We start from the raw sequence: 13,131 nt of genomic DNA, 5'->3' as shown, positions 1-13,131 counted from the left end.
TTTGTTTTACCTAGGTTCGGGCCCTCTCGATGGAGGTAAAACCCTACTCCTGCTTGATTAATATTGAAGATATGGGTAGTACAAGAGTAGATCTACCACGAGATCAAGGAGGCTAAACCCTAGAAGCTAGCCTATGGTATGATTGTGTATGGAGTTGATCCCCTACGGGCTACAACCCTCCGGTTTATATAGACACCGGATAGGGTTAGGGTTACACAGAGTCAGTTACAATGGTAGGAGATCTTGAATATCGCATCGAAAGCATGCCTTCCACGCCAAGGAAAGTCCCATCCGGACACGGGACGAAGTCTTCAATCTTATATCTTCATAGTCCAGGAGTCCGGCTGAAGGTATAGTCCGGCTATCCGAACACCCCCTAATCCAGTACTCCCTTAGAGAGGCTCTGCCTGGGAGCTATTTCGAGCTGGTGCGGCGGCTGGTGGGGGCCTGTCCGAGGCTTGAAGACATCAAGCGCTCTGTCTGCATTGAAGGTGCCCGTAGGGCCCTTGCCCGTGCTAAGGTGCACTGGGGCAAGCTGGATGCGGAGAAGCTTGTGAAGGACGGGCCACCGCCGGGGAAAGAGCATCGCAAGCCCAAGAATTGTTATAAGGATGTTCTGAAGGGTGCCCGCCTTGTTGTGGATGAATGTACCAAGGATGTATTTTTTGAGTAAAACCCGCTCGTGTTATCGTGTGCGCTGAAAACTTGTTCATATGCGCTAAGCAATGCTGCTTGAATTTAAAATATTACCTTCTATACGGCTGTTTATCAATACTGAGAGATGGCGAGTCGTCGGCTTCTGCCCCCTTGCCGCTAGTGCTGGGGTGTTCGGGGATAAACCTGGGTGCTCTTTTTCCCATATTTGGGTCCTTCGAGGGAGGCGCTCAGCCCAACGAACGAGGCAATCAGACTATAATGCATGAACACTCTCACTTAGCCATAGAATTCTATAATTTTAAATTTCGGCGAAGCCCCTAGTATTCGGAAGACCGAGTTCGGGGCGCTATCTACGCCTTGGCCGGACAGAGCCGACTCCTCGCCCTAAGCGGCATAAGTCTTTAAGGACTCGAAAAGACCTCTCGAACAGCGACCAGCTCTCGCCTCATCATGACGGTCAGTTTTAGCTTTCTCCACTGAGGTGCTCGACCCAGCTTAACTGGGGCACAATCGCAGTGGTTCTCCTAGTGCTACCTTAGCCGATATAGCGGAACGTAAGGCACCAAAACATAGGAGCCGGGCAAACCCAACTATTGACCCAAGACATGATTCGGAGCCGATGCATATAATGCTACAAGTTTGGGGTGCTGCACTTGTTAAAGTGTTTGGACTTCTTACCCCGTGTTGAGGGGTACTGAAGCCCCTGGCGTATTTTGGCCGTACCAAAGTGTACGGGTGCAACATGTCATTAAGGAACATATATATATATATATATATATAAGTAATGCAAAAAATAGACAAAAGCTATGCATTGTTCATTAAAATAGCTGCTATCAAAGCAGAACGATACAAGTAATGCGATAAACGAAAAGTTGGACTATTTAACATGTCTGCTCCAGGGGCGAGCTGCGGAATAGTATGCGAAACAGGTATACTGCTCGTGATAGAGACCACCTGTGATTTCGGTAATGCGGCATGGCTTGTCTGCTTCCCTGGTTCTTGCATTGTTTGTGCAACAATTAAACTACCGAACAAGCCTTCCGAAGAGTAGAGTCCTGGAAGTAAGAGAAAGGTAAAAAAATCGGCAGCCCCTGGTGCGGTTTAAGCCGTGTTTTGGGCGTGCCATGATGGTGCCCCTCCCCCTATGCCCATGGTATTTCCAGAGCATAGTTATGGACGCAAAGTACTGGCGTCGCCTTTTTGCGGGGGTTGGGGTTGGGGCCGCATTGCTACACCTGCTCGGAACGTGCCAGGCGGTCTTGTTGTAGGTTACTCCGGGCGCGCTTGACTGTGTCCGGACGTTTAATGGCCGGACTAGAGAACTGCCTGGAGAGGCTGCTTTGTACTTCCGCTGCAAGGGCCGCCGTGTGCTCCTCCGTTCGGAGGGAGCGTTCGGTGTTTCCATTAACTGTAATTACTCCTCGAGGGCCTGGCATCTTAAGCTTAAGGTATGCGTAGTGCGGGACCACAATGAACTTGGCGAATGTGGTTCGCCCGAGCAGTGCGTGATAACCATTGCGGAACGGGACTATGTCGAAGATTAACTCCTCGCTTCGGAAATTATCCAAAGATCCGAAGACCACTTCAAGTGTGACCGAGCCTGTGCAGCTGGCCTCTACACCTGGTATTACGCCTATAAAGGTCGTTTTGGTGGGCTTAATCCTCGAGGGATCTATGCCCATTTTCCGCACTGTATCCTGGTAAAGCAGGTTCAGGCTACTGCCGCTGTCCATAAGGACTCTAGTGAGATGAAATCCGTCAATGATTGGGTCGAGAACCAATGCGGAAAATCCGCCATGACGGATGCTAGTGGGATGGTCTCTTCGATCAAAGGTGATCGGGCATGAGGACCATGGGCTGAACTTTGGGGCGACTGGCTCTACTGCGTATACGTCCCTTAATGCGCGCTTCCGCTCCCTTTTGGGGACGTGGGTGGCGTATATCATGTTCATCGTCCGCACTTGTGGGGGAAAACCCTTCTGTCCATTGTTGTTTGGCGGTCGGGGCTCCTCGTCGTCATCGCTATGCAGCCCCTTGTCTTCATTGTCGGCGCTTAATCTGCCTGCCTGCTTGAACACCCAATAGTCCCTGTTGGTGTGATTGGCCGGCTTTTCGGGGGTGCCATGTATTTGGCACAAGCGGTCGAGTATTCAGTCCAAGCTAGATGGGCCCCAAGGATTCCTTTTGAATGACTTTTTCCGCTAACCGGATTTAGAGCCTCTGAATCCGGCATTAACTGCCATATCCTTAGCATTGTAGCCGTTGATGCGGCGCTTCTGCTGGTTGCGACGCGACCTGCCATTAATGTCCCTGGTGTCCAAACGACCAGGGTTCTTGGTCATATAGTTGCTACGAGCAAGCCAGATGTCTTCTCCCGCGCAAAAGCGGGTCATGAGTGTCGTGAGTGCTGCCATAGATTTCGGCTTCTCCTATCCTAGGTGCCGGGCAAGCCACTCGTCACGGATATTATGCTTGAAGGCTGCTAAGGCCTCTGCGTCCGGACAGTCGAGTATTTGATTTTTCTTTGTTAGGAACCGTGTCTAGAATTGCCTGTCCGATTCGTCTGGCTGCTGAATTATGTGGCTTAGGTCGTCAGCGTCTGGGGGTCGCACATAAGTGCCCTGGAAATTGTCGAGGAATGCGGCTTCTAGGTCCTCCCAACAGCTGATTGACCCTGTTGGCAAGCTGTTAAGCCACTGCCGGGCTGGTCCTTTAAGCTTGAGTAGGAGGTATTTAATGGCGTGGAAATCATCGCTGTGGGCCATGTGGATATGAAGGAGATAATCCTCGATCCATACCGCGGGATCTGTTGAGTCATCATATGATTCGATGTTTACGGGTTTGAAACCCTCTGTGATTTGATGATCCATTATTTCGTCTGTGAAGCACAAAGGGTGTGCGGCACCTCTGTACTGGGCGATATCATGACGTAGCTCCAATGAGCTTTTTCTATTGTGTTCGGCCTTGCCGAATTTGTGGCCGGCGTGACGATTATTGTCTCGAGCCGTGGGGGCGCCTACTCGATCCATAGATCGATCTTGTTTGCCTTGCCTTGTCCTCCAACATGTCTTGTAAGTCCGGCGCATATTCCCGTGCCTTGGTACGGGGTGCGGCTTGGGTGGAGGGCCATGAGGCCTCTCTGTCGTGGCCACGAGGTGGCCTGTCGGCCGCGTCGAGTGCTTTCTCCTCTAATCGGGGTAGCAACATGCACTTCGGGTAGCACTTGGAGGGGTGTTCGGGTTTATGCTCTTCGGCCGCAAGGACTTCAGTCCATCTATCGACTAGCCGATCTTGATCAGCTTTAAGATGTTGCTGTTTTTTCTTGAGGCTTCTTGCCGTGGCCATAAGCCTACGTTGAAAACGCTCTTGTTCGACGGGATCCTCCGGCATGGCAAATTCGTCGTCGTCGAGGCTTGCCTCGTCTTCGGAGGGAGGCATACAATTATCGTCCTCGACCTCTCTGTCGGTTGCTCTCTCATGAGGGCTGGTTTCTCCATCCTCCTGTGCTAAATCTTGCCCGGGGGGATGTTCTTCGGCGCTTTCCAGGGTATTATTGTCTCCCGTGTTGGAATCGCCGTTTTTGTGTTGGCGGGATTTTGAGCGGCGCCGCTGTCGCCGGCGCTTTTGCTGTTTCTTGGAGGGGTCATCCTCCGCTATTCCATCGCCCTCTCCCTCTTTTGGGGTGTCCACCATGTATATGTCATATGACGAGGTGGCTTTCCAGGGCCTAGTAGGCGCTGGTTCTTCATCATCTTCTTCATCGGTGTCCATACCGTCGATGTCTTCGGAGTCGAAGTCAAGCATGTCGGTTAAGTTGTCGACAGTGGCTACAAAGTGGGTGGTGGGTGGGTTTTGAATTTCTTCATCGTCCGTACCCCAACCTTGCTGACCGTAGTCCGGCCAGGGCTCTCCTGACAAAGAGAGAGACTTTAGTGAATTCAAGATATCGCCGAAAGGCGAGTGCTGAAAGACGTCCGCAGCCGTGAACTCCATGATCGGTGCCCAATCGGATTCGCTCGGCAGGGGCGCGGAGAGTTCGGAGTCTGGAGAAGAATCCGGCTCCATGGAGTCATGAGTCTTGCAGAGTACGGGGCTGGTGTTCGGCTCAACCGCCGCTAGGATCGCAGCCCCCGAGGTGGCGTCCAACCGCCCATCCTCGATCGACGCGGCCGGCTCCAAACTAGGGGTCGGAGCCGATGCGGGTGCGGCCTCCAGGGCTCTGTTCGGCGGCAGAGCTAGATCATGCTCGTCGTGACAGTGCGGCGTGCTCGGCAGTGGTTCGAATCCGTCGAAGATCAAGTCCCCGCGGATGTCGGTCGTGTAGTTTAAACTTCCGAATCTGACCTAACAGCCAGGGGCGTAGCTTTCGATCTGCTCTAGATGGCCAAGTGAATCGGCTCGCAGTGCAAAGCCGCTAAGGGCGAAGATCTGTCCGGGGAGGAAGGTCTCACCCTGGACTGCATCGCCATTGATGATCGTAGGAGCCATCGGGCCTGACGGCGACGGCACAGAGGAACTCTCAATGAAAGCACCAATGTCGGTGTCAAAACCGGCGGATCTCGGGTAGGGGGTCCTGAACTGTGCGTCTAGGCCGGATGGTAACAGGAGGCAGGGGACACGAAGTTTTACCCATGTTCGGGCCCTCTTGATGGAGGTAAAATCCTACGTCCTGCTTGATTAATATTGATGATATGGGTAGTACAAGAGTTGATCTACCACGAGATCAGATAGGCTAAACCCTAGAAGCTAGCTTATGGTATGATTGTCGATGTGTATGTTGTCCTACGGACTAAAACCCTCCGGTTTATATAGACACCAGATAGGGTTAGGGTTACATAGAGTCGGTTACAATGGTAGGAGATCTGAACATCCGTATCGCCAAGCTTGCCTTCCACGCCAAGGAAAGTCCCTTCCGGACACGGGACGGAGTCTTCAATCTTGTATCTTCATAGTCCAGCAGTCCGGCTTGAAGGTATAGTTCGGCTATCCGAACACCCCCTAATCCAGGACTCCCTCAGCTCCCAACAAGCAAAAGAAGAACGGGAAAAAAATTGGGTTTTCTTTTTAATTATTACTACTACAGCAGAAAATAAACTACTACTATTTTTTTTGTTTTTCTTAAGGTTTAACAAACACACAAGAAGAAAGCAGGAAAAATAAAATAAACTAGAATGGATATTACAGTGAAAAAGTATGAGCATCGACATTTAGCAATGAGTGTGTGTGAACATAAATGTAATGTCGGTGAGAAATACGTACTCCCCCAAGCTTAGGCTTTTGGCCTAAGTTGGTCTATGGCCACGGCTGGCCTGGCGGATATCCATAATAATAGTTGTTGGGGTCGTACTGTGATGAGGAAGAATAGTTGGGATCATACTGATGTGCAGCGGTTATCGCTTGCTGAGCTGTAGCGTGGAGTCGAGCTGCCTCCGCTCTCCTCTCGTACTCTTCTGCCTCCTCTCTGGTAATAACATATCTTCTTTTTGTCTGTGAATCAAAGAAGGCAGGAGCAGGGAGAGTAATACGGAAAACACGTCGTTTATCAAAAATTAAACGATATAAGAGAGGTGATTCAGGCCTCTCGACAAACTGGTGTGAAGCCATAGAGTCATAATCTAAATATGCAGGAGGCAACTCCGTATCACCCTCATGAATGTCTATCTCAAGGAAATGAGCTAAGCGGATTGCATAAATTCCTCCAAAGAAATCTCCATTATGTCTATTATGATGCAACCTATGAGCTATAATGGCTCCCATATGATAAGATTGGTCTCCTAACACAGCACTCCTAAGAATGCTAAGATCAGGGACACACATATGACATGCTTCATCCTTAGCATTTATGCATCTACCGATGAAGAGAGCAAGATAATGTATAGCAGGAAAGTGAATGCTCCCTATGGTAGCATGCGTTATATCTCTAGATTCCCCCCACAGTTATACTAGCAAGAAAGTTTCTAAATTCAGATTTAGGGGGATCCCTAACACTACCCCATGATGGAAGTTTGCAAACAGAAGTGAAATCCTCTAAGTCCATGGTATAAGATTTGTCATAGAGATCAAACATGACTGATGGAGAATTACGTGAAGATGAATACTCAAACCTCCTCACAAATGAACTTGTGAGATCATGATACTGGGGGCATTTGTTAGCCTCAAAATCCTCAAGATCGGCATTGCGCAAATATGCTTTGAATTCTTCTTTAATTCCCGCACGGTCCATAAAATTTTCCGACGGCCATTCGCAAGGCCGTACTAGAGCGTCTCTTGGTGGATCCTCGTCAGCATCGCGCATAACAATCCTGGGTCCTTGCTTCTTAGAGGAACCACCTCGGAACATCTTCCTAAGCATATTATTTTTCTCTGAAAAATTCTGAAATTTTTAGTAACTTCAAACAAAAGTGAACCAACTTTAATAAAACTGATAGCAACTACTCCTACAAGTGCCTAGAGCCTATATCAAGCATTAGAACTACTTAGAACCATATAAATTTGACATGCAAGCTCAACAACATGGTCACCTATGCAGCACAAATTTGCAAAGAATAAAGCACTAGAACAAAAACTAATTGGACCAATGGAGGAGTCACATACCAAGGAACAATCTCCCCAAGCAGTTTTCCGAGAGGTGCTTTGAGCAAGGAGATCGAAAATCACAGCAAAAGTGGCTGGAACTCGTGCTTGAGTTGGTTTTTGGATTTGTGTGAGACAGAGGAAGAAGATGGGTGCTGGGATAAGTGGAGGAGGGCCACCGTGGGCCCATGAGGCAGGGGGCGCGCCCAATAGGGGGGGCGCGCCCACCACCCTCGTGGCCAGGTGGCAGCTCCTCCCGTGGTAATTTTTGCACAGTAAATCCTCAAATATTTTCGAAAAAAATCATATTAAATTGGCATGTCATTCTGAGGAAGTTTTATTTTCAGGATAATTTTATATTGCACGGATAAGCCAGGAAACAGACTAAAAAAATACTATTTTTACTTTATTTCTACTAATTGACAGAAAATAAAGAGAAGGTACAGAAGGTGGTGCTTCTAGTTTCATCCATCTCATGCTCATCAAAAAGAATCCACTAACAAGGTTGATCAAGTCATGTTAACAAACTCATTCCGATAATCATGAAACCGATGAAATTTTGAATAACACTAAGTTACCTCAACGGGGATATGCACATCCCCAATAATAAGAATATCATATTTCTTCTTGACAGTAGGAAGAGGAAATTCAAAACCTCCAAATATAATCGATGGAATTTTTCCAATAGAGTTGATACTATGAACTTGAGGTTGTTTCCTCGGAAAATGTATTGTATGCTCATTACCATTAACATGAAAAGTGACATTGCCTTTGTTGCAATCAATAACAGCCCCTGCAGTATTAAGAAAAGGTCTTCCAAGAATAATAGACATACTATCGTCCTCGGGAATATCAAGAATAACAAAGTCCGTTAAAATAGTAACGTTTGCAACCACAACAGGCACATCCTCACAAATACCGATAGGTATAGCAGTTGATTTATCAGCCATTTGCAAAGATATTTCGGTAGGTGTCAGCTTATTCAAGTCAAGTCTACGATATAAAGAGAGAGGCATAACACTAACACCGGCTCCAAGATCACATAAAGCAGTTTTAATATAATTTCTTTTAACGGAGCAAAGTATAGTAGGTACTCCGGGGTCTCCTAGTTTCTTTGGTCCACCCTTAAAAGTATAACTAGCAAGCATGGTGAAAATTTCAGCTTTCGGTATCTTTCTTTTATTAGTAATGATATCCTTCATATATTTAGCATAAGGATTTGTTTTGAGCACATCGGTTAATCTCATACGCAAAAAGATAGGCCTAATCATTTCAGCAAATCGCTCAAAATCCTCATCATCCTTTTTCTTGGATGGTTTCGGAGGAAAATGCATGGGTTTTTGAACCCAAGGTTCCCTTTCTTTACCATGTTTCCTAGCAACAAAGTCTCTTTTATCATAACGTTGATTCTTTGACTGTGAGTTATCAAGATCAACAGCAGACTCAACTTCTACATCATTGTCATTACTAGGTTGAGCATCATCATGAACATCATTATCAATATTTTCATTAGGTTCATGTTCATTACCAGATTGTGTTTCAGCATCAGACATAGAAATATCATTTGGATTATCAGGTGGTTCAAAAATAGGTTCACTAGAAGTTTGCACAGTTCTATCATTTTTCTTCTTCTTCTTTTTAGAAGAACTAGGAACATCAATATTATTTCTTTGAGAATCTTGCTCGATTCTCTTAGGATGGCCTTCAGGATACAAAGGTTCCTGAGTCATTCTACCAGTTCTAGTAGCCACTCTAACAGGATAATCATTTTTCCTACTATTCATTTCATCAAGCACTTCTTTTTGAACCTTAAGTACTTGTTCTACTTGAGTGGTAACCATAGAAGCATGTTTGCTAACAAGTTTAAGTTCACCTTTAATATTAGCCATATAATCACCCAAGCGTCTAATCATATAAGCATTTTCTTTTAATTGTCTACCAAAATAAGCATTGAAGTCGTCTTGCTTAAACATAAAGTTATCAGACTCATCCAAGCACTAACTAGCAACTTTAGTAGGAGGAACTTCAGCTTTATCATATCTATAGAGAGAATTTACCTTTACTACCTGTGTCAGGATATCGGGATCAGGAGGTTCTTCAATAAATAAAGAATTAAGATCATATGTTTCTTCAATAGGCGGTATATTAAGACCATGTATTTCTTCAATAGGAGGTAAATCTTGACATCTTTAGCTTTAATACCTTTTTCTTTCATAGATTTCTTTGCCTCTTGCATATCTTCGGGACTGAGAAATAGAACACCTCCCTTCTTCGGAGTTGGTTTAGGAATAGGTTCAGTAATTGGAGCAGGAGTTGGCTCAGGAGCTGGCTCAGGAGGTGCCCAATTATTTTCATTTGTCAACATATTATTCAATAGAATTTCAGCTTCATCCGGTGTTCTTTCCCTGAAAAGAGAACCAGCACAACTATCCAGGTAATCTCTGGAAGCATCGGTTAGTCCATTATAAAAGATATCAAGTATTTTAGGTTTCTTAAGAGGATGATCAGGCAAAGCATTAAGTAACTTGAGAAGCCTCCCCCAAGCCTGCGGGAGACTCTCTTCTTTAATTTGCATGAAGTTGTATATTTCCCTCAAAGCAGCTTGTTTCTTATGAGCAGGGAAATATTTAGCAGAGAAGTAATAAATCATATCCTGGGGACTACGCACACAACCAGGATCAAGAGAATTAAACCATATCTTAGCATCGCCCTTTAATGAGAACGGAAATATTTTGAGTATATAAAAGTAACACGATCTCTCATCATTAGTAAACAGGACAGCTATATCATTTAACTTAGTAAGATGTGCCACAACAGTTTCAGATTCATAGCCATAGAACGGATCATATTCGACCAAAGTAATTATATCAGGATCAACAGAGAATTCATAATCCTTATCAGGAACACAAATAGGTGAAGTAGCAAAAGCAGGGTCGGGTTTCATTTTATCTCTAAATGATTCTTTGTTCCATTTAACTAATAACCTCTTAAGCTCATATCTATCTTTGCAAGCTAAAATAGCGGCAGAAGATTCCATATCAAAAAGATAGCCCTCGGGAATAAAAGGCACATTTTCATCATCACTATCATCATCGTATTCAGATTCAATAATTTCTTTTTCTCTAGCCCTAGCAATTTGTTCATCAAGAAATTCACCAAGGGGCATAGTAGTAACAGGCATAGAAGTAGTTTCATCATAAGTATCATGCATAGCAGAAGTGGCATCATCAATAACATGCGACATATCATAACGAATAGCAGAAGCAGGTGTAGGTGTCGCAAACTTACTCATAACAGAAGGTGAATCAAGTGCAGAGCTAGATGGCAGTTCCTTACCTCCCCTCGTAGTTGAGTGTCCAGCAGATATAAATCCCAAGTGACTCAAAGAATAGATCTATGCTCCCCGGCAACGGCGCCAGAAATTAGTCTTGATAACCCACAAGTATAGGGGATCGCAACAGCTTTTGAGGGTAGAGTATTCAACCCAAATTTATTGATTCAACACAAGGGGAGCCAAAGAATATTCTTAAGTATTAGCAGCTGAGTTGTCAATTCAACCACACCTGGAAGCTTAGTATCTATAGCAAAGTGTTTAGTAGCAAAGTAATATGATAGTGGTGGTAGCGGCAACAAAAGTAAAGACAGCAAAAGTAATGTTTTTGGTATTTTGTAGTGATTGTAACAGTAGCAGCGGGAAAGTAGATAAGCGTAAACCAGTATATGGAAAACTCGTAGGCACCGGATCAGTAATGGATAATTATGCCGGATGCAGTTCATCATGTAACAGTCATAACATAGGGTGACACAGAACTAGCTCCAATTCATCAATGTAATGTAGGCATGTATTCCGTATATAGTCATACGTGCTTATGGAAAAGAACTTGCATGACATCTTTTGTCCTACCCTCACGTGGCAGCGGGGTCCTATTGGAAACTAAGGGATATTAAGGCCTCCTTTTAATAGAGAACCGGAACAAAGAATTAGCACATAGTGAATACATGAACTCCTCAAACTATGGTCATCACCGGGAGTGGTCCCGATTATTGTCACTTCGGGGTTGCCGGATCATAACACATAGTAGGTGACTATAGACTTGCAAGATAGGCTCAAGAACTCACATATATTCATGGAAACATAATAGGTTCAGATCTGAAATCATGGCACTCGGGCCCTAGTGACAAGCATTAAGCATAGCAAAGTCATAGCAACATCAATCTCAGAACATAATGGATACTAGGGATCAAACCCTAACAAAACTAACTCGATTACATGATAAATCTCATCCAACCCATCACAGTCCAGCAAGCCTACGATGGAATTACTCATGCACGGCGGTGAGCATCATGAAATTGGTGATGGAGGATGGTTGATGATGACGACGGTGACGAATCCCCCTCTCCGGAGCCCCGAACAGACTCCAGATCAGCCCTCTCGAGAGGTTTTAGGGCTTGGCGGCGGCTCCATATCATAAAACGCGATGATTTCTTCTATCTGATTTTCTCTCTCTGAAAGCAAATATATAGAGTTGGAGTTGGCGTTGGAGGGCATCCAGGGGGCCCACGAGGTAGGGGGCGCCCCCCACCCTCGTGAGAAGGGTGTGGGCCCCCTGGTCTTCATCTTGGGCAAGGATTTTTTATTATTTTTTCTAAGATGTTCCGTGGAGTTTCAGGTCATTCCGACAATATTTGTTTTCTGCACATAAAACAACACCATGGCAATTCTGCTGAAAACAGCGTCAGTCCGGGTTAGTTCCATTCAAATCATACAAGTTAGAGTCCAAAACAAGGGCAAAAGTGTTTGAAAAAGTAGATACGACGGAGACGTATCAGCGGTGGCGGCGGTTCCCAGGAAGAACGGCTCCTCCAGGACATGAGCGCCAACTTTCAAAAGCTCCAGGCGCTTCAACATGCCCTCTTAGACAAGGCCAAGTCTAGGATGGCGGTGGTGGACAAGGCGGAGGCGGACCTTGGGGAGCGCATCACCGAGGCACGGGCTTGGTTCTGCCAGGCCCACAAGGACTTCAAGGCCGCCCAGGACACGCTGGCTGAGCACAACTTGGCCCTTGTCATGAAGCAGGCCGACATCAAGAAGGCCCAGGAACTAGCGAAGCAGGAGGCTGCCCAGGCCGAGGCTGCTCGGCGCCAGCAACAGGCCGTGATAAACTCCCAGGCGGAGGACCTTGCCGCGCGTGAGGAGAAGCTTGCCGCGACGCTCCACGGCAAGGACAAGGAGGTGGAGAAGCTCGTCGTGCAGCGGACCCAGGAGCTGGAGCAGAGGCACAGGGACGCACTCAATGCCCAGGCTCTGGTCCACGCCGGCAAGGTGAAGGAGCTGGAGGTGGAGCGGGACGGGCTGAAGGATCAAGTCATGAAGCTGTCCAAGGAGAAGGTGATACGTCCATTTTGCATCATGCTTTTATATCGATATTTATTGTATTATGGGACGTTATTACACATTATGTCACAATACTTATGCCTATTCTCTCTTATTTTACCAGGTTTACATAAAGAGGAAGAATGCCGGCAGCTGGGATTCAGGGATGGAAAAGGAGCAAATATTAGAGACCTATTATGCACATCTCCAAAAGTCCTGAAACTTCATGGGAGCACGTTTCAGAATATATAAAAAATATTGAGCACAAAAAGTACCAGAGGGGGGCCACTCACCAGCCACGAGGGTGGGGGCGCGCCCCCTGCCTCATGGGCCCCCTAGTGGCCCTCTGAAGCCCATCTTCTGCTATATGGAGTCTTTCGTGGAGAAAAAAATCATAAGCAAGCTTTCGGGACGAGACTCCGCCGCCACGAGGTGGAACCAATCTAGGGCTCTGGCGGAGCTGTTCTGCCAGGAAAACTTCCCTCCGGGAGGGGGAAATCATCAGCAACGCTCCTCTCATCGGGAGG

The sequence above is a fragment of the Triticum dicoccoides genome, chromosome 6A (genome assembly GCF_002162155.2).
Source record: "Triticum dicoccoides isolate Atlit2015 ecotype Zavitan chromosome 6A, WEW_v2.0, whole genome shotgun sequence".
NCBI classification, from domain to species: domain Eukaryota; kingdom Viridiplantae; phylum Streptophyta; class Magnoliopsida; order Poales; family Poaceae; genus Triticum; species Triticum dicoccoides.
Note: the sequence above shows the minus strand (reverse complement) of the source record.